General features: G+C 38.5%; 1 pseudogene; it reads left to right on the top strand.

Moving 5' to 3' along the window:
* The first annotated feature begins 208 nt into the window (after nt 1-208).
* LOC141611453 (putative disease resistance protein RGA1) lies at nt 209-21,856 on the top strand (annotated as a pseudogene).
* The last annotated feature ends 1,746 nt before the right edge of the window (nt 21,857-23,602 follow it).

Below are 23,602 nucleotides of genomic sequence, written 5' to 3'. Positions count from 1 at the left end.
TGTATCTCTACCGATATCTGCTTGGTCATCCTGGTATGTTCCACTGGTTCAACACTGATACATGTTTCCTCGGCATTTCTTTCACCGGAAAATGCTCTACTAGTGATTAGTTACTAAGCTACTTGAGAAATGCTTTACTTGTCAGAGAGAAGAGAAAAAAATGTAGTGTGCCAGTTGTTTTGAGTATATTGCCTTGTTTGCGTCAAGAGTTCAAGTTCTGCCTTTTCAAGTTGTTGTACTGTTAAGGTCAAGTGCTTCACTTTCGATGAAATTTGAATTTACTTATCTCTGTAGGTAAGATCTCTCGTGAGCCTTTTTTGAGAGGTTAGGAACTTAAGAATTTTGCTCTCCTTATGCATATTGGTGTCAGCGTGTCATTTCTTTTGGTGTTTTTTTGTACATGGGCAACACCCCCTTGATGTCCTTTAATAGATATCCTATGTTACCTATATTTAAATAATGTACATTTTAAGAATCGAGAAGGGAAGTCTGAACTTTAAAGTGTACAGTTTAAGCTACAATGTTGAGCTATCATAGAGGTGACTGGTGAGATGAAATTTGCTCAATGGTAGAAGCTGTAGTAATGGATCTTAATGTCCATGAAATGTAGGCCTTATATTCAGGGACTTAAGGACCTGCAGGCTTCTTTAATGTATAAAGGCGGGTTTTCTTATACGATTGGTAATAGAATGGCCTTCAGAAGTTTAGATGAAATCTCTATATGTTGCACCTATTCTGCATTTATGATAAAAGCTTTAAGCCTATAAGCAATCAAAAGACCCTTTGTGGAATGGCAACCCCAAATATCACAACAAACAAAATGGAGATGCCGTATTTGTAGGGGGTTTCCATACCATCCTTGGCCAATGCTTTAGGTATGTCAACAGTGGTGATAGGAGAGGTGGTGGCGGCGGCCTTGCTCTGTGCTGAAATGAATTATCACTGGCCATTGTCCATGGCTAGTAAATGGATAAATATACAGTGAATCACAGTTAGAACCTGCATCTGCTTTTGCACTTCAAATTCGGGAGGTTTATGACTCTATCCTTGCCACCTCTTCACCATTAAAGCTCACTCTTCTCCAACACACAACAACGCCATTGATGATCCTCGCCAACCTATTTCTGTTTTCTATATCTGATTGATCCTTTAAATGTGATTCCCATAGGTAATAACCCGCCTTTATTTCAGGAACATATAGCAATTTCGATGTACATTTTATTCTTGAATGCTGATATAGGTAGTTAGGTACTGAACTCAGATCCTCACCTATGTGATTGATAATTCCTTCTAGAAAGCAAGAGACATAAGAGAAAGAAGAGGGCATAGATGGGTATATATGAAATTTACCATTCGATTTTCTAGCATACTCTTTTCATAAATTCGTTCAATTTACCTGCCCAATTTTTTTTTTTTTTATAAGTAGTGTAGGAAAGTTGCCATCTTTATGTATTTTTTTAGTGTTTATCAAATATGAATTATGTGGAATCGTTTGACACATGGTCTATGGTTGGGCATAGATGAGTATATATGAAATTTGTAATGCGATTGATATGAGCAAGTTATGATCTTTGTGTTCTTTTCTAAGGCGCCTTTCGCTAAGGGCTATTCCTTGATAGAGATTGTAGAACAATTGAATTTTCTGGACTGATTGCAGCAACTTGGAAAATGACAGAAGCAGCGCGGTAGAATATGAAGATGACGCTCAAGTCTCCTTTGTCTCTCTAGTCTCTATACTCTCAGTAGGGCTCTCAAGTCTCCCGATTCCCTCAGCAAATCACGGACGATTCGGTCAGTCAAACTCACATTATTTTTTATTATCTTTTGCAGTTTTTTTATAAGATGTTTGTCAGTGGACGATTAGTTAACTACTCCCACTCTCCCACTGCCCACTGGGGTTCTAATTAATTACTTTATACGTCTTGTTTAAATAAGCCTTTTTCACTTTAGATTTTCCTGAATTAGCTATTTAGCTGTCTCAATTCTATATATCTATCTTTTGTCTACACTTCCTTCCGTTCCGATCATTTGTTTTTCTCTAATTAAAATACTCTCACAAAGAATGGAAAAGTAAACAAATAATTAGGAAAGATGAAGTATTCTTGTTTCAATCTCAATTATTACATTTCGTCATTTATTCATACCCAAATGGTACTTCAACAAGGAGACAACATAAATGGGATGAAAAAAGTAGAAATTTTGCATTTAAGTTTTACCACCGTCAACGATTTTTATTCGGCTTTTCTTGTACATCTGTATCATTCATTCGTCACCTGTTTTCCTTCGTTTATTTCGAATTTTCATAATCAGGTGTACAGATATTGAGCAAGTGCGGATGAGATTGTATATAGTCAACATACACGAATTCTCATTTAAGACGGACACTATCCGTTTTAAGATTTGAGAAGGATATTCCGTCTTAAGCAATAGAAGTACCTTCTGGTCAACGTAAGCTAAAAAATTTGGGTCATTGAATAATGTCTAAATGTCCAAACGAAGTTGCCCAGAAGCTGAACAACCAACCACAGTTTACTAGCTTTAATTAATTAATGACTAATGCAAAATTTCCAGCTCAATGTGTCCTAAAAGACAAGACAATAGCAGGGCACTGTGATTAGGAACTAATTAATCAACCAACCTTGATTAATATTTTGCATCAATTTCTGTCATTTGCCTTTTTTGCCTGTTACTTTCTTTGAAAACTTAACACAATGGCTACCGGAGTCGTGATGACTGTCGCTGAGAAGCTTTTCAGTGTCCTGAGAAGTCAGGAATTCAAAGAAATATGCTCCATGTTTGGGTATGAATCTCAACTTGATGAGCTAGCTCTCACTGTCTCCACCATCAAGGCTGTCCTCCTTGACGCCGACTTGAAGCACCAAGAGCTCACCCATGGTGGCCGAGAGTTCATTGAGAGGCTTAAAGATGCTGTCTACGATGTTGATGATGTGCTTGATGAGTTCAACACCATGGTTCTCAAGGAGAAGAAAAAAAATGGTGGCAAAATCCTAAAGAAGGTACGACGTTTCTTTTCCAGATCTAATCAGTTCCTTGTCGCTTTTAATATGTCTCGTGAAATTAAGAAGCTTAGGGAAAAGTTGGATAATATTTCCAAAAATCGTCAGCAGTTTGGGTTTAGTGATGTTTTTGTGCCTCCTAAGCAAAGAAAGGAGACGGGTTCATATGCGAGGGAGGATAGCATTATTGGAAGAGAAGAAGACAAGAAAGCCATTCTGGGAGTGCTGCTAGGCGAGTCGGATCCTCAGCCTGATATTCAAGAGAATGTTACCTTTGCCAGTATCGTAGGGATGGGAGGATTGGGGAAAACCGCTCTTGCCCAACTTGTGTACAATGATGAGAAAGTTAAGAATGAATTTAAAGTGAGGTCCTGGGTTTGTGTGTCCAACGAATTTGGCATGGAACAAATCTTTGCCAAGATGATTGGGAAGAATGTTGGGATTGGAGTGGAAGAGCTACAAAGAGAAGTCCGAAACATGATCGAGGGAAGGAAGTATTTGCTTGTTCTAGATGATGTTTGGGATGAAAATCATAACAAATGGGTTGAGCTAAGAGACTTTTTGATGCTAGGTGGAAAGGGGAGTAGAGTACTGATAACTAGCCGCTCGAAAGCAGTTGCAAGAGCCATAGGCAACAATCATACTTATGAGTTGCAAGGTCTCTCGGATGAGTATTCGTGGCGCTTGTTTAAGAAAATGGCTTTTGAGACGGGGAAACCGCCTTTAGACCATGAACTTGTTGACATTGGAAAGGACATTGTTAAGAAATGCACAAATGTTCCTCTCTCGATAAGGGTTGTGGGTAGCCTGCTCTATGGACAACATAAGAGCAAGTGGTTATCATTTAAAAGTATAGACTTGAGAAATTTGGGAAGTAGCGAGGCTGAGGATGGTATAATGCCTATACTAAAGTACAGCTACTATCATCTTAGTCCCTCGTTAAAGAGTTGTTTTAGCTATTGTGCACTCTTTCCTAAAGATTTTGAAATAGAAAAATACACCTTGATGTGGCTGTGGATGGCTCATGGTTGTCTTGACCTATTAAATGATGAGCGAAGCATAGAAGATGTTGGTGAGGAGTACTTTTCAACTTTATGTCACAGATGTTTTTTTTCAAGATGTTAAAACGGATATGTATGGCGATACTTTCTCATGTAAAATGCATGATTTGATACATGATCTTGCTCAAGAAGTTGCAGGTCAAGAGTCATTAACGCTGGAAACTGCTACATTCCAATTTGAGCAGAAAATTCGTCATCTATCAATTGGTAATGATGGGTGTAAGCTCTTGACTAATCCTGGAGATCGTCTGGGTGAGATGAAGAAATTACGTTCATTGTGTCATAATTATGATCAGCGTTTTTATCCGATGGCTAATGTATCAAATGTGGACACAATTTGTTCAAATCTTAGGCGTTTAAGGGTGTTAGACTTGGCTTTTTTTGAGATAAAAAACTTGCCGAATACCTTGGGTGATTTATCGCATCTAAGGTATCTTGATCTTTCTTTGAATCACAGTTTAAAGATTCTCCCTGAATCAATTACCAAACTTCAAAATTTGCAAGTATTGAACTTGAGGCGTTCTGGTGTGAGGGAATTGCCAAAGGGATTGAGAAACCTTCATAATCTTAGGCACTTGGTCTTAGGTTACTGTACTCAACTGGCTCATATGCCTGTTGGGATGGATACAATGACCGGTCTTCAGACTTTAAGTATGTTCGTGGTGGCCAGCAAAACTTGTAAACATGTTAACACAGGCCAATTGAGAGATTTGACAAGCCTCATTCATCTAACTAGGAGGCTTGAAATTGTTTTTAAAAACGGGTTTTGTTATGAGTTGGTGGCAAATGATGGGGAAGGAGCTTGTTTACTGAGCAACAAGGTACATCTTCGGAGTATCGCAATACGATGGGAAGATGATCCTGATAACGATTGCAGTTTAGAAGCTGTGCATGTCCATGAAATATTATTAGAAGACCTCCGCCCTCACTGTAATATAATGGGGATTGAAATTTCGGGGTACAAAGGCATCAAAATACCAAGTTGGGTGGAGTCATTAGCAACGTTCTTCCCTTGTCTTATCAGAGTTGCACTAAGTGGTTTTGATTGGTTATGTAATCTACCTTCACTTGGTAAACTTCTCCACCTTAAAGTTCTTGAACTCTCATCCATGCCTGTGGTGGAGCTTATAGAGAGTGATGATAACACTACAGTTTCTGATATGATGTCAACAGTACCAGATGGATTGCCATTGTTCCAGTCTCTTGAGAGGCTTATGCTTAAAAGGCTCCCCAAGTTAAACGGGATAACTTCTGTCCAATCATTTCCCCGCCTTCATAGATTGGTAATAGAGGACTGCCCAAGCATGACTGCTGTTCCTCGATGCCCCAGTCTTAATGATTTGCAGTTAGTTGGATTAAACGAGGATTTTAGGTTTACAAGTAACGACAAAGTTGACCCCATCTCATCCAGCTTGGCTCCCCTTGACTTGTTACCTCATTCTAATGATGATTCTTCCTGTGATTCAACCTTCTATTTGGAAACGCTCGTTATAGATAATGTGAGACTTGCTAACTTGATATTTGGCGAGTCTTTGAAAGGTATAGATTCACTCATGATAAACGGCTTTAACCAGGAGAGTTTATCATCAGCTGCAGATTTATTCCGAAAACACGCTTCTTCAATTAGAAGCCTAAAGCTTAGATATTGTCATGGGTTAAAAAGTTTGTGCGGAGGAGGAATAGAGCATCTCACCAATCTAAGATACCTTTTAATTAGTGCTTGTGATGAACTAGACTTGGGAAAGGGAGAAGAGTTAAAACTCCTTACAAACCTCAGTCACTTAATTCTATCGTCCCACTCCAAGTTGATACATTTGCCAGAGGGGATCCGACACCTGACTACTCTTCGAACTCTCCGAATTTGTGATTGCAAGTTGGAATCTTTGCCGGAATGGCTTTCCTCCCTTCCTTTTCTGAGTTTGTTGTGCTTACAGTCCTGCACAGAACTTAAATCATTGCCAGAAGCAATTCGTCACATGCCTTCCCTCCGAGAACTTCGAGTCTGGTACTGTAAAGGATTGACTGATAGATGCAGACAACCAGATGGTCTAGACTGGCCGAAAATAAGCCTTATCCCCATTTTGAGTATCAGGATAGACCTTTAGCTCTACGATTGCTAACCCTCTCTGATTTAATCCAAATTCTCATGTTTCCAGGTAATATTTCTTATTGCCTCTCAGTTTTGGTGTTGTAGGCTTTAATTCATTATTACAAATCCTTCATCTTAGTCTACTGTATATGTTAACTTTAATTGCAGAGGGTTCAATGCTGTTCTTTATACATTTAATTTTGCTTTACAATTATTTCCCCCCCATACGATGGGGATCTAGAATTTTTTTATGGATAGATTGATAAGAACATTGACAGTGTATGATTAAATGGGTCCTCTGAAAGACTCTCTCTAAATGATCCTTGTACAAAAGAAGGATGGAAAAACTAAATCAGATTAGGAACGTTTTGGCAGTTTGAACATTTCCGACAGTTGCAGATTCAGCTGAACCCACAGTTTAATGTAAATAATTTACTCTAATACAATGTATCTTACCACTAGTCAATTACTTGCATCCAAGGGTAACATGCACTTGACTACTTGATAATAATCTCAGCACCATCTTCTGACTTGTGCACAGATATAATCAATGACGGAACCAGTCTTACAACTTTTCCTTTAAAGCTTTACCAGCAGTTTATGTAAGCAATCAAGAATTGCAGCAGGCATCTACCGAGGGACCCGCTTGTACGTCGAAGACGGTAATTGCAGAAGGTTTATTGCTGCTAAAACTCTCTGTGTAACTAGCACGACTTCAATTGATATTTCTCCGGCTAGAGGTTTTGCGAGGGTCATTATATCAGGGTACACCGAACACACCATATGGCTCATGTGCCGAGAGTTTACCAGTTCTGACCAAGCAACACATTGATCCTACTATAAAAATAAATGGTAATTTATGCATTTTTAGCTGCGAGCAATACTACTAATTTTAAATTGTCCAATTCATATTATGTTCAGGCACTAATTTGAACTTTTATTTTGTATTTTTCAGGCAACACATTGATCTAATATATATTTTAATTTTTTTATTAAATTTTTAAACTTTTATTTTGTATTTTTCATAAAAACGTAACCATTTTTACTTTTGTTATATGATAAATTGAATTTCTCGTGAGTTTTTGACAAAGGGGTTTAATTTCACCTATTATGTAAGTTACGGGGCATAATCACTCGAATTGAAAGTTGGTATTAATTTCACAATTACACAAAGTTATGAGGTGACAAATATAAGCTAGTAGTATTGGAAAGGGGGGAAGTGCTCTAATTCCCCAATTAGTTTCCTAAATAACCTCTGTTATCCAAAAAAATTCCAATAACCCAACCCGAGTACGTAACCTATGGCACCAACCACCACCGTCACCACCACCATGCCAACCACCATACTAGACCTCCCAGCAGACTGGTGGAAACTAATCATCTCCAAACTCAACACTCAACACACGCACACTCTCTCCTTAACCTGCAAACAACTCCTCACCCTCACAAACACTCTCCCTTTCACTTTCACCCTCTCCCCACCTCTCCTCCCTCACCTCCCCGCTCTCTTACGCCGCTTCTCCGCCTCCCTACATTCTCTCTCCGCCACCGCCACCAATTCCGCCACCGTCTCCTCCGCACTCTCCCTCATCGTCTCCTCCGCCGCCACCACTCACCGACCTCGACGTCCTCCCTATTGACGCTATCCGCCACCTGGGTTCAAACCCCAATGCGGTAAAACTCCTTACTCTCTGTAATATCAAAGGATTGTCCGATGACCTTGTTGTTGATATTTGTGTTGCTTTCCCATTAGTTGAAGATATTGATGTTAGTTTTAATGATTTGTCTGACAAGGGTATTTTGGGTATTGCCAATAATTTGAAATTTTTGAAGAGGGTTAATTTGTCTGGAAATGTGTTGGTTACGGATAAGTCGTTGATGGCGCTGTCTGATTGTTGTTTGGATCTTGAGGTGTTAGGTTGTAGTGTTGTGACTCAATATGGGATTGGGTATGTTATGCATCGTAGCTCGAAGTTGAGGAGGGTTTCTATGAATACGTTGATTCATTAGAGGGTCGAGATGTCGAATTCTTTGTTTAGTATTGAGACTTCTGTAGGGTGTTGTAAGAATTGGTCGAATATTGAATTTTATATGAACTATGTGAACTGCTTTACTTGTCTTTCAAAGAGAGAAGAAAAAAAAATGGTGTGTGACAGTTGTTTTGAGTATATTGCCTTGTTTGCGTCAAGAGTTCAAGTTCTGCCTTTTCAAGTTGTTGTACTGTTAAGGTCAAGTGCTTCACTTTCGATGAGATTTGAATTTACTTATCTCTGTAGGTAAGATCTCTCGTGAGCCTTTTTTGAGAGGTTAGGAACTTAAGCATTTTGCTCTCCTAGTGCATATTGGTGTCAGCGTGTCATTTCTCTTCGTTTTTTTGTACATGGGCAACACCTCCTTGGTGTCCTTTAATTGATATCCTATGATACCTATATTTAAATAATGTATATTTTAAGAATCGAGAAGGGAAGTCTGAACTTTAAAGTGTAGAGTTTAAGCTACAATGTTGAGCTATCATAGAGGTGACTGGTGAGATGAAATTTGCTCAATTGTAGAAGCTGTAGTATAGTAATGGAGCTTAATGTCCATGAAATGCATGTCTTCTATTTAGGGACATAAGGGTGTTTGCATAGACCTGCAGGCTTCTTTAATGTATAAAGGCGGGTTTTCTTATACGATTGGTAAGAGAATGGCCTTCAGAAGTTCATATGAAGTCTCTATATGTTAATATATGCACCTTCTCTGATGATAAAAGCTATCAGCAATTACAAGACCCTTTATGGCAACCCCCAATCTCACATTGGAGATAACGTATTGTAGTGAGTTTCCATACCAACCTTGGCCAATGCTTTACACTATGTCAACGAATCAAAATAATCTCAATGCTGTCAGCTATTATGATTTTTATCCCAAGTGTTGTGTTTTTGTCTCACCTATTGCAATAGTGGTAAAAGTGTTCAACTTTTGGGGATGCAAGTAGCGATTGATGGTGGTGATATTGGGATTGGTGGTTGTGGTGACACCAATGGAGGCGGGGAAGACACAAACCCTTTATTTGGATGAAACGATTTTGAGGGAAAAGTAAGTGAAAACCATTGGTGTTGTCGTCAAAAAAATGATTCACAGGGAAATGAATCCCTCCATTTTACTCACAAGGGAAATTAACTTGCAACATAAAAAATTTTGAACTTAATATTTTTGGATGGCGGGACCACGGAGGTGATGATTCCCCAGTGGTGGAGATGGTCACAAAAGCAGACTTACTATAGATCGAGAAAGGGGGTAATAAGTGGCAACAGTGGTGATAGGAGAGGTGGTGGAGGCCTTGGTCTGTGCATTTGTGCTGGAATGCATTATCACTGGCCATTGTCCATGGCTAGTAAATGGATTAATATACCGTGAATCGCAGTTAGAAGTCAGAACCTGCATCCGCTTTTTCACTTCAAATTCGTGGAGGTTTATGACTCTATCCTTGCCACTTCTGTTAATTTTACTAGTCCATTTCTTAATGTGTATTTTGATGTTCTTGTTTTTGCTAGTGTTTTAGTTTCTGTGAATGTCAAAGTGATAACATGTAATGTCAGTGTGCTTTGGTTTTTGTGCTGTCTTTTTTGTTTATCCCTGCTATTTATTTGATCTGAAGTGCAGTCTGCAGCTTTTTCTTACGCCTAGTTTTAAGTTGATTTTTATCTCTATATTGTTGTGTATATACCTTATACAAGCCATTTCAAATTCAATAAGTATGGTCTTCATAAGTTGGCGGGTCCATAACGAAACCCAGTAGAAAAGTCTAGACACATTGGAGTTGAGTGTATAGTCTGTATATTATCTTGGTGTGTTTGAAAATCACAAGATAGATTTTTGGAGGAAATAAATATCAGATGAGAATGAGTAAAAAGTGTACTTATACTTGTTTATAAAGTTCAATTTCCTGTATTTAGCATAACATCAAGACTTTGATAAGACCGTCTTGTCATTGAATTGGCTGACAATGTTAGTTGTAGTGAGGTTTTTTGATATTTCAGATTGAACTTGTAAGATTTTTACTAAAACATACTCCCTTAATCAACTACACCAAAAACTTTTTCACTAAAACTTGAGAGAGACGGTCTCTCACTAAGTTATTGAGATACCAATATTTGTACTCTTTTATTTGTATTTCGTACCCCTTTTGTTATTGATCGTAACATAGTAATTTCGTACCTAATTACATAATAAATGTACCCATTTTATTATTAATCATGATTTATACCTATTTTATTACCTTTAGTACCACTGTTTCTTAAAATTGTATAATGGTCTCTCAATAAAGATTATTAAGAGGCCGTCTCTCAGGAGACCTACTCAAACTTTTTAGAGCTCACTGACTGCTTCACTTGGGTAACCTTTGAGAATCGTAGGAAGTCTTCTCTAAGTTTTGGGGCTTGCCATTGGATCCCTTACTAGACCTAATGTCTCCACATAATGTGTGTGATCATACTTCTCAAGGCTGTTATTGGCTTTATATGTGACTGCTGGAGGTGCAGATGGTGGAAGTTGAAGGACCGGTGGTGACTGCCATGACCACAACATTGGTAGCCATTCAAACGGTGGTGAAAAGACCATATGTGGTAGTGGAGTAAGTTCCAGCACTGGTTGTGGAGACAGCGCCAGAGGTGACGGTGATGGAACAAGCGGTGGATGCGGTATTATTTGTGTTGGTGGCAATGGTGGCGGTTTATATGTGATAGTGGCAGTAGCGGTGGTGGCAACGGGACTCAGGCGTAGGAGTCAGGATGGGCAGTGGTGTGGTTATGGATCATCAATGTGGCTGCATGTTATAGATTTGGTTATACATACTCATTGCTTAGGGTGAATGATTTTGAAGATAACATAATATTAATAAATGGTCTCATGGATGGTTGCACATTGTAGGTTTAAAGATGACATACCACTATTTTATTCTGCTACTGTCTTACTTTTGGTTGACCTTTTCAATTTGTGTCAACACGATGTTTAAGACTTGATCTAAATCTTGGCCAAATTAAGAACATTGCAAGCTGCATATCAATCTTGACATTACCTCATTCCTCCCTTTACCCCCACCCACCACCTCATCAACCACCACCATACTAGACCTCCCAATTGACTGCTGGAAACTAATCCTCTCCAAACTCCACACACACCACCACCGCACCCACATCCACAGCCTCTCCTTAACCTGTAAACACCTTCTTTCCCTTACTAACTTCCTCCCTTTCTCCCTCTACTTATTCCCATCCCTTCTCCCCCTCTTCCCCTCCCTCCTTCGCCGCTTCTCCGCCTCCTTGCACTCCCTCTCCATCACCGCCACCTCTGCTGCCGCTGTCGACACCGCCCTCTCTCTTATCACCTCCTCCTCCGCCGCCACCCACCTCCATTGTCTCAACCTCAGCGACCTTGATGCAGCCCCTATTAAGGGTCTCCAGCAACTAAGTTCGAACCCGAATAGTGTTAAATTGCTTACTTTGTGTAATATTAAGGGTTTGTGGGATGAGATTCTTGTTCAAGTTTGTGATGTTTTTCCGTTAATTGAGGAGATTGATGTTAGTCGTAATGATTTGACTGATAGGGGTATTTCGGGTATTGCTAAAAAGTTGACTTTTTTGAGGAGGGTTAATTTGTCTGGTAACGTGTTGATCACTGATAAATCATTGATTGCGTTGTCTGATTGTTGTTCGGATCTTCGGGATGTTGAGGTTTATGGTTGTAGTGTTGTCACCCAATATGGAATTGGGTATGTAATGCGCCATTGTGCGAAGTTGAAGAGGATTTCTATGAATACAGTGCTTCAATCGAGGCTGGAGATGTCAAATTCTATGTTCAGTATTGAGAGTTCTATTGGGTTTTGTAGGAATTTGTCAAACCTTGAATTCCATATTATGAATGTAGAGGATACATTGCTGTGTTCCATTGCAAAAGCTAACTTACCCTTGACCAAGTTTACTGCTTCTTACTGTTATAAGGTTTTTTTGGATGGGCTTTCGACGTTTTTGCGTGCTTATTCGAAGTTAGAGAGGTTGAATCTTCAAGGGGAAGTGTTTTTGACAGATGAGGCAATGAAAGGATTGGTTTGTTACTTGGGCAATTTGGTTGCGATTAGTGTAAGCTATTGTTATGAATTAACTAATTCTACATTTCAAATGCTTGTGAAGAATTGTCCTGCACTTGAAGAGATAAAATTCCAGTGCACACTACTTGGAGAGGGAGAACTAGGCGAAGGATTTGTCAAGGGGAACAGTATTAAGTGCTTAAAACTTGATTCAAATGCACGTTTGACGGATGATATGCTTGAAAAAATTGGGCTCATGTGCCCGAATTTAATACATCTTGATGTAAGTGATTGTCGGAATCTCACTAGCGAAGGGATAAGGAAATTAGTGAACTGTTCTCGTGAACTAAAGCATTTGAAAATAGCATTTTGGAAGCAATCATTGTTATTTGGAAGGGGTATTGAAAATACAAGATTTGCATTAGAGTTGCTACAACTCGAAGAGGGGAAATTTGGTGACGACTCCGTATCAGTAATTGCTAAAGCATGTCCTAAGTTGCTAAATGTTAACTTGGCAGGTTGTAGGGCTCTAACATCAAAGAGCGTGAAAGAGCTAGTAGAAAACTGCCCAAACTTACGGGAACTTAATCTGTCCAGATGTTCCAGTGTGAACCCTGAAACACTGGCTTGCATTGTGTCTTCTAGATCTTCTCTTAGGACAATAACTTCCCCCAACAAGTATACTCCAACTAATAATGGAACGGAACTATTCTCGAACCATGGTTTTCCGTCATTAGCTCCAGAATGGTGCTGCTAATGAGCAAGGATAATTATTTTCTCATTTGGATATTCATCTGTACTGATCTGCTTTGTCATCCTGTTATGTTCCACCGGTTCTACACTGAGAATTTCCAGAGACATTTTTCATAGGCATGTTTCTTTCACTATTATTAAAGTCAAGTGCTTCACTTTCAATGGAATTTGAATTCACTTGTCTCTGTAGATGTATATAAGATCACTCATGAAGTCATGAGACTATGAGGGCTAAGAGCTGAAGCATCTTGCTCTCATTTTATATATTGGTGTCAGTGTGTCATTCCCTTTGGTGTCTCTTTTTACATGGCAACACCCCATTGGTGTCATTTATTTGATATCCTAGGTTACCTATAAACAAAATAATGTACTCCCTCCATTCCATTTTTATTGGCCTGCTTTCCATTTTGGGAAGGATGTAGAAATAGGAGTAAAATTACTAATTTACCCCTTTAATTATGAAGAATGGGATAATGTCATTTTGATAGAGGGGGTGGTAGTTAAAGATTAAGGGTACAATTAATTTGCAGTAAATTTTGGAGAAAAGAGGACAAAAAAGTGGAATGGAGGGAGTATATTTTATGGATAGAGAAGGGCAGTCTGACCCCTAAGTTTACCTTGACTTTCCATTACATTTTCGTTCTTCCTTTTTGTTTTTCATCTTCCCTTTTTTTATCCGCATTTTGAGGCGTGCGTTCACCCATGGACGGTTCGAAAGGATGATTCATGTCAGCCGACCCCAAATCATTTTGGGACTAAGGCTCTGATGTTGTTGTTGTTGTTGTAGAAGGGCAGTCTGACATTTAAAATGTTCAGTTTAAGCTACGACGTTGAGCTATCATAGAGGTGACTGGTGATATGAAAGTTATTCAATGCTATAAGCTGTAGTAAGGGTGTTACCCCGACTCTCCGACACGAGTGTTGTCTCTAACACTTGTCGAGTGTCTGATACGGCTTTTTAGTCTGTGCTATCATATTTGTTGTTGTTGTTGTTGTATCATTTTGGGACTAAGGCTCTGATGTTGTTGTTGTTGTTGTATCATATTTGTTAATCCCTGTTATTTATCTGATTTGAAGTGCACCTTGCAGCTATACCTTTTTTTAAGTTGATTTATATTTCTATAATTGTTGCTTGTCTACCTTGTGCAAGCACTTTCGACTCAACGGGAATGGTCTTCATAAGTCGGCTGCATGACAAAACCCTGGAGAAAAGACCAGAAACATTGAAGTTAGGTGTATGACCTATTTGTTGTTGTTACAACTCACAAGAGAGATTTTTTGAGGGAAACAAAATTATCGGATGAGAGCTAAATTTATAGGCAATTTGTACCAAAATGATCTTCCTGGATTTTAAAGAACTTTTGTTATGGAAGATTAGGATGAGTAAAAAGTGTACTTATATGTGTAAATAAGCTGCGAAGTCCATGTTATAGTGTTTACTGGGAGGTTGCGGTGTTTTAGGTTGAAGTCATAAGATGTCGTGTAAAACATAGTCTCTCTATCAACCACTCCGAAGATTTTTAGAGCGCACTTAGGTAACCTTTGAGAGTCGTAGGATAGTCTTATCCAAATTTTGGGGTTTACCATTGGATCCCTAATCTACCTCATATCTCCACATAGTGTGCTTGATTATGCTTCTCAAGCTGTTATTGGCTTTATATGTGTCTGAGAAGATGAAGTTAAGGCTAATACAACTATATCTAGAAGATTTCCTTGGCACTGTTAGCATGTAACAATGTGTTACAATTCTAATTTGATTGAAAAGCCTGAAAATATTTCTTTGAAAAACAATAGTGATAAAACGGAAACATGTGATGATGGCTGTCTACATACATTTTTATTTTGGAAGAAACACCATCAAAACTAAAAGGCTTAGACTGATATTATCTACAAAAATACTAAAATTTGAGACTCGTTTCATATCTTTAAGATTTTGTGTTATCTGATATTGATGGAGGACTTTCCCAAAACGGTGGATAATCATCACTGCCTATTGGAGGTGCCTCCCATGGCCATGTTGTTGGTGGCTGATCAATACCTCCAACTGGTGGTGTACTGAAAACATCTCCGCTGTTACCGCCACTTGGTGCTTCCCATGGTAATGGTGACCATGGCAGCCATGTTTCTGGTGGCTGTTCACTATCACCAGACTCTGGTGGAGGCGAAACTTGAACAAGAGGAGTCCAGGGTGGCAGAGTCACTGGTGGTAGTTGGAACACAGGTGGAACCACTAAGGGTGGCAGTTGTGGTGGGAAAGTTATTGGCGGCAGTAAGGGTGGAAACTGAAACAATGGAGGTGAAGGTGGTGGTGGTGATGGAGTTAATAATGGTGCTGATGGTGGAATTCCAAAAACTGGTGGTGGAGATGACACTGGCAGCGGTGAAGAAGTTGCTGGGGGAAACAGGGGTGGCAATTGAAATATTGGCGGAGAAGGTGGTGGTGGTAGAGTTACAAATGGCATAGGTGGTGGTGGTGAAGGTGGCAATTCAAAAACAGGTGGTGGCGATGAAGTAGTTGGGGGAATTCCAGGGATGAGTGGTGGAGATTGGACTGGTGGAGCTGGTAATGGCAAGGTTCCTATTGGTGAAGATGGTGTTGTAGGCAATGACGGGGGTGGTGGTGTAACTGTTGGCGTCGGCAGTGGTAATTCAAGGCCTATTGGTGGTGGTGGAGAGGGAACTATCGATAATGGCGGTGGTGGCAAAACTATGGAGGGTGTTGGTATTGGTAATCCAAAGACTGGTGGTGGTGGTGGTGAAGATGGGATAGCAGACAATGGTGGTGGTGAGAAACCTATGGTTGGTGTTGGCAATGGAATTCCAATGGGCGGTGGTGGAGATGGAACTATCGATAATGGCGGTGGTGGCACAACTGTGGATGGTGTTGGTAATGGTAATCCAAGAACTGGTGGTGGAGGCGCTGTTGGTTGTGGAATTCCAAGAGCTGGGGGCGGTGGCTGAAAAACCACTGGTGAAGGTGAAGATGAGATCCCTGGTGATGGTGGTGAAGTGATGATTGGTGTTGATGGTGGAAGCTCTACAATTGGTGGTGGAGATGAGACTATGGAGGATGGGGGTGGTAAGAAAGTCAGCGGCGGCGACACTGGTGGTGGTAAAAATGTGACTGCTGGAGGTGCAGATGGTGGAAGTGGAAGGACTGGTGGAGATGGCCATGGCCATAAAATTGGTGGTAATATCATCGGTGGCCATTCAAATGGTGGTGAAGGGACCGTCGGGGATGGCGGTGGCAGCACCAGAGGTGGCGGTGAGGGAACAAGTGGTGGAGCCGGTATTATCTGTGGTGGTGGTAACGACGGAGGCGGCAGTATTAGTGGTGGTGGTAGCAATGGTGGCGGTATTACCTGTGGTGGTGGCAGTAGTGGCGGTAGAAATGACGGTGGTGGCAGTAGTGGTGGTATTACCTGTGGTGGTGGCAGTAGCGGCGGTAGAAGTGACGGTGGTGGCAGTAGCGGTGGTGGAAGTGACGGTGGTGGCAGCAATGGAGGTATCTCCGTAGGTGGTGGTGGGGGAAGAAGTGAAGCTGGGGTTGGTGGAGGCAAGTTAGTAGGAGGCAAAGGGGGTGGTAGTTCTGGTGATAGAGGCGGTGGTGAAGGTGGTCGTGTCGGGAGAAAGGGGTTGTCAGGGGAAGGAGCAGTCAGAAAAGGCCACTGTCCACATAGCCCAAACAAGAAGCTATACAATGGGTCACAATTATTTGGACCTCTTCTTGACCTTCCTCTGATTTTTCCTCTTCCTTTTCCTCTTCCTCTTCTGCTTCTTCTTCCCCTTCTATGCAGGTTTCGTGACCTTTTATCATCATCATTATTGTTTTCTCTATCTTGGTTGGATGATCTTTGCGTTTCGAAAGTGTTATCTTCTGTTATTGCTTGGGTAATCAAAAGCAGTGTTACTATAATAGCTAACAATATGCTTGATTTCATCTCTACTGAGAAATCAATGGTTGTTTTTTGTTGCTTGCATGACTGTTGATTTGTGTTCTTAGTTATGCATGTCTATTTATTGGATGTTCAGGCTTTCAATTCATTAGTTAAAATCTGCTCTTGATGACAAATGTCCATTCTGCAAGCTACACCTGCAGAAGTGTGCATAAACTAGAAATAAACTACACTACTTGATGTATCGTTTGAAAGGGGTTAATTTTCTGTTTTAGGAATTATACTGAGTCGACTTTTAGTACTACGTTGTTGTCGCCGTTTTCATCTTATAAATATAATGTAGAAGGCAAGTCTGTAAGCACTAAGCAGAGCCATAACCCGACTAGTTCTATTTTCACGCTGTATATCTGTAACATGGCTTTAACTTATCTGTCCTTCAATTCCTGTCGTATTACTTATTGGTTTGTAGTGTTATAGAATGTCTGAGGAAAGACAAAGTTAAAAATGTTAGTAGTAATCTTAGTATTTCTCTGCATTTTACTACAGATAAAACTAACTACTATACAGTACAATATTTGTTACATGCTCCAGTATATCAACTGGGGGTAAAAAAGTCCTCATCCATGGTTACGCTGTCAGGAGCATGAACTATATGTGCTCGCTTGACACGTAACTCGAGGAAGAGGACTTGTTTTGCTGTGTGTATGAAATCTGTATTTCTAAGGTTTTTACTGTTTAACCCTTTGGTTTCAGGAAGAGGCAAGTAAAAATAGAGCTCAATGTTTTTGCATGAGACAAGTGTTTGAGGATAGTTTCAAATATAAATGATAGTTCCAAGTAGCAAGCAACAGATGGTGTGGACAAGCCTACTGATCAGCTGCACATTAAGTAGATGGTGCTGTACTGCACAGCAGTCTATGATGAGCTCCTCATTTTGCCTTAATCTTTTCTGAAAAATTTAGTTGGGGAGACTTTCAAGGTTGCTTGATTGCATGGCCTGCAGCTACCTATTCAATGGTACCCTTGATCTTTGTGCTTTGACATTTATTTCAGCCCCCCCCCCCCCTTTTTTTTAAATTCTTTTCACCTTTGTTTTCTGACTTTGACTTGTGTGAAGTTGGTGTTAATTTGATGCTTTCAAATTCTTGGATGAAATACGTCATTTATTGATAGTAATAAATGAGTGTTTAACTAGTCAAAGAGTCGTCTTACGTAATCAAAGAGTGTCTTACGTTGTAAGACGGTCTTATTCTATCATTTGTGCTTTCCATTATAGTTAAATGAGTAAAATCTTATAGTGGTGATTATGTGGGTTGGTCTCATAATGAAACCGTCGTGATGAGTATGAGTGATAACTGATAACGACGTTCATTTGTTAGACAAGTGGTTTATTTGTTCGATTTTTTGACTCTTGGAATGAAACAAAAGTTGGGAGGGGTCTACCCATTTACTATTTGACTTGGTACCTCAGGAGAAGACTCGCCCAGTGGCCCGATTGTGGGTTGGGGACAGTCGTGGTCAAGACTGAAAACAATGAGCACCTGTTGATGTTGATGTCATCTAGTACATTTCAATACTGTTTTTCCTAGGTAGGAATGACGACTTGTAACTGAATCTATGTCGGGTAAGGGCACAACCCTGCCTGAACACAGCTGTTACGGCCATAGAATTAAACATGAACTGTGACACTGCGTCACAAGTGCTTTATAGAGGTTCTGAAGGTTAATGATACCTCAATTTGAGGTTCTGTGAACTACGATTATAATGTGACCACTGATCCCAAAACCGATGTTTTTCATCATGACTGTGGCACATTTCGATTTTACCTAACTAGTAAACATAAGGAGAGTTTGCCCCCTGACCCCCTTGTAGTGTAGAATTCTTCGGCTAGGGTGAGATGATTGTCTATAGGGCATTAAACATCAAAGGGTTAGTGTGCCATGTATAAAACCATTAGAGTTGCTTGATTTATAGTTGTTGGGACATGAGAACGTGTGGCGGCCAATTTAAGCATCACTTCTTGGAAGAGTACATCAGTATGTATGCATATGAAACTTGTGTGATTCAATGATTTCAATCTCACTTAGCCATGAACAATATCTTTAGTCGACTGACTGGATAGATGCTTTACAAAAGGAGCTGAAGAGGAGTTTGAATCTGTTTCCGCCCTCTCGGTCCAATTAATTGATTGTAAGAACCATTAAGATTGACATGTGCTGAAAACAGTTTGAGTGACTGTTTAGGAGCAGGTTTGTTAACCTCTCTCCCGAGATGGAAGTGTCCAACCGACTATGTAATGTGTTGTTTGTGTTCAGTTTGATGATTCCTAATTTCCTGAACTCAAATCTAACACTCACCTAACATTAATCTTCTTTTCATTTCCACTCCATCTTCTTTTCCTGTACTGTGTGACCTGCCAGTCTTTCGACTATCGTCCGTTATAGGTGTGGAAAAACTCTCACTACATGTACATAAACATGAACAATTGGTATATCAAACCATCCACAATCTACAGAATTCAGAAACAGTTTCGGATGCCTAGTTCATTTATGGTTTGATCGTCTGATGTTGCTAATAGAATTTCAGCTGAATAGATGTGTACACTGTACTTGTAACTGATCTGTTTAAGCCTTAAGGTATGTTGTCTTTTTTTTTCTGCCGTTTCTTTTTGCTTTTTTTGTTTTTGTTACGGTTTTGAAATCAGATTATGAGCATTACGCCCGATAATAAGGAGATCATATATGTCGGCGGATTACGTTCCGCATAGTTGATTGATCCTTGATCTATTCAATGGCGTAATATTTTACCCGTGTAAATCAGTGTTTTTTTGACGAAGTGCATGATGAACTTCAAGTTACTTTCGTTTGAGCTCCGGTTCATATAATAGACAACTTTGAATTCTCCAGGCATTTTAGCAGCTAAATACTTAGGAATCTCGAAGTTAATTGTAGAAGGTGATAATTTATGTGTTATCAACTCAATCCGTAGTAAATCACAAATGTAAACCGCCTTAATTACCAAACCACTTCCTTTCTCTCCTCCCTTACGTTGTTCTTACGTCTCTACTTGTTAGCTTTTTCTTGTTCACACTTCATACAATCATACCTCGGGCTGAAAAGTCATCTTCACATTTTTCTATTTTCTTCGTACTCCGTTTCCTCTATTAACATCTTTCTAAGTCATTAGCATCTTTATATTTGAAGCTCAGCGGTACTATTTGTCTTCATTATTAGAACGTTTCGTCCCCGCGTTAATACTTTTCATGGCTGCAAACCACTATAAGTACACTATTTTCTGGTATCTTTGTTGTTTTGTTATATTCATTGAAGTTCATTGAAAATTGCTCACTATATATACAGAGTGTCACTGGTTATTGATTAATTTAAGTCTTAACTATTTCTTTTTAAGAAGGTTTGAGTTTTTCGCTGTTACGATTTGGTTTTGTTTGCTTGCTTAGATAACATAACTGGTGGGAATGATCATATTTTGATGACATCTCGTGTTTCAATCCGACAAATTATTGATGGGTTCTCTATTTTGATAGACATAGTTATACTTAGTAAGAAAAGTTATTGTTACGAATAGGGTCACCAGGTGTTTGATGAATTGCCCCACCTATTCGTGTTGAACTAACTATTCTAATTGACATCTATATCATACAAAATCGGACACTTGTATACATACAATAGTCTAATGAAAGTTTGCCTTGGGTATTATTTTTACTAACTTTTGGCCGCCGTTGTTCTCAGCCATAATAGCCATAGTTGACGCCTTCAATCCTTCATATTGTTTTGGTTGGTAACTTCCATCCTACCGTGTCCCTGTAGTGTTTATTTTTGCTGTTTGATTCTCTTCTTTTTTCTTTCTCCACCGTCATTTTACATACCACATTTACTGATTTTGTTATAGCTTTTACCTCCTACTTTTCTACATGTTAGATTAAATAGAACCATCCACACCGAATCATATTATTTGATCTCAAGTGAGTTGGGTATTGTATATGTTGTAGAGCCTACCTATTTGATTAGTCGAGTAGGAAAAAAAATTGAATCGACATCGCGTGCTTACATGAACCACACCAACGATTTTGCACCTCCGCATTTCAGGTTTTGATCTCCCCCAATTGCTATAGCTGCCACTTCGTGCTTCTGGTTTTATATAGCCTATATTTGTTCATGGTAATTAATCTTCCTAATTTCGAATTTGCTCATATTGTAATGACCTTTTTATCGTGGTATAAATGCCCAAAATAGTGGAAGAAATTTGAGATGACCGGAGCTAATGAAGGAGATTGGTTTATGAATGATTGAACATATGGAAGAAATAAGGTTATACTAACTACATTAGTTTAAGTTATTTAGGTGAAGGGTTTTAATAGGTACTTCATGTCATATTTAAGGAGAATCTTTCGTTATTCCAATGAGAAATCTTTTTTTTGCCCGAATTATAAATTGGTAACAATTTGATGCAAACAAGTGATATAAGGTAGTAATTTTACAAAATACAAAAGTTATAAGAGAGATTTTGAATTTTTGACACATAAATGGTTAGTAGTTTTTGTCATTTTACTCTAAATAAAGAGGCGCTACTTCCTCTGTAGTTAAACACAATTGTTTTTCTGTTAGCGGAGCTTATTTGGGACGTCAATTACTTATGAGTTGTTTCACAATAACATTATTATATAATCGATTGCTTTCTTACAAGACAACTCTTTTGTCATTTTGTGTCCATTTTGATATTTACAATGCAGTTTTACGATGTGATATTTAGTTAGAAATGTCGTATAGAATTATAATTTTATCACTTAGTTTTTTTTTTCAAGAAAGATAAATATGTATAAGGGTAGAGAATGTAGATGGGGTTGTAAAATTTGATAAAGTACGATAAAAGTGCTGGCTTAATCTCTTATTGTAAATTTGTAATAGATTGTTAGACCCGGCGCCTATAATGTTATTGTTACCAAATTATTTCATTCATTAATATCTTATAATTTCATCTCATTAGTATATTTTTGAGAAAAAAAAGGAGAAATATAGTAGGTATTCTTTTTCGATTCAAGCTCAGCTATCTTACTTGAAGATCATGTACTCCGTATAAATTATACTCCGGTAGTGTTTATTTTCCTATTAAGAAAAACAATTGTATTTGATTGAAGAATAACCTTATTAAGGTGAAAGCTCAACTCTTATATCCCCAATATGGTCTTGTTTTATTTTTTAGAAAAAAAAAAATTGTATTTGCATTTGATTTACTATTCATTAATTTTATCTCATTTCAAATTTATGTTCATAATATGTAATTATAAAGTAGCTATGCCTTTTTGTAGACAACTGGTTATTGTTTTTGTGTTGTTAGGGTGTTCATCTCGGGCGTGATGTCGGGTTTACTTTATTGTCTATCTATTTTATACGGTGAAAACGGAAATTTTAAATTACATTTTTTACTACTGAGTCTTAATAAACGTGTATCTTTTAAAGCTCGCTTATTGTAGATACAATCAGCACATTAACATTAGATTATCATTTTCATACCACTGGTTTTCGTATTATAACAATGTAGGAAACAACGCGAAACATATGTATCCACATGCGTAATGTACAAATATAGGTCGGTTTCTTTTGTTCTGTACCATAGATGTTGCGAGCGAGAAGAGTTAACCGCGTGCGTAGCACGCACCCTTCCAGCTAGTCTTGGAAAAACAAAGATCATGCATGCAACGTTTATTGAATTGTTGGTATTTTACAGCCCAACTTCTCTGTAGAATGATGGATGTCGAAGCCCAATACAGAATAGTATAAAACGAAATCGTGGATATACATTTCAAAAGGGTTGGACGGGTTAGGTCTGAATACAGATCCGGGTCCAGGTTAAATATGGGTTAAAATAAAGTTCATAACATCTTTTATTTACCATTTTTCAGTCAAAAAAACATATAATAATATAATTATATTCATTATGTATTGTAATTGCACTTATATTATGAGATTTATAAAAATAAAAATTATTTTAATAAATTTATTATTAAATAATATAAAATTGATTTTTATATTAACTTTTTATTTCAAAATAATTATTGTTCTATTTATTATTTCAACTAAAATATAAAAATATTAATATTTTAATAATATTCTTGTTTTATCTTTGATCCAACGGATCGGGTCGACTTTTGGCCCTAAAATAAGAAGTCATAGATCAAGATTTACAAGTCCTTGCCCCTAAAAAACCGGATCGGATCAAGTTTTAACCGGTATAACTCCCACCGGCCGGTGGCCACCGTAGTTCAAATTAGTACATGGAGAATCAAATATCCATTTCTATGGACATGGCCCATATTATCCAATTTGAAATGCAAACCCATTAGCCTAATACAAATGCTCCATGATAACAAATAATGATAATTTTACAATAAGATTAGTTCTACCCCAATAAACGGTGTTACTTTTTCACATACTTTACTCTTTTACATCATTTTTTCTTTTCTTTTTTATAAGGTAAGAAAACTAGATTGATCCTCATGGATATGATCAATCTATCTCATCCTTTTGAATGAGTGAGGTAAGTTGAAGCCACCGACTTTCAAACCACCTCGAAAGAGTTGGACATTCATGTCCAATAGAAGCCATAAAATCAGCAACCTTATTGGCTTCACGGAAGCAATGTTTAATTATTATTTAATCAAAAAAATGAAGATCTAATTTCACATCCTTTATTATATTCGA

This window comes from Silene latifolia, chromosome 11, assembly GCF_048544455.1.
Source record: "Silene latifolia isolate original U9 population chromosome 11, ASM4854445v1, whole genome shotgun sequence".
Classification (NCBI taxonomy): domain Eukaryota; kingdom Viridiplantae; phylum Streptophyta; class Magnoliopsida; order Caryophyllales; family Caryophyllaceae; genus Silene; species Silene latifolia.
The sequence above is the reverse complement of the archived record's forward strand: the minus strand, read 5'-3'. Positions and strand labels throughout refer to the sequence as shown.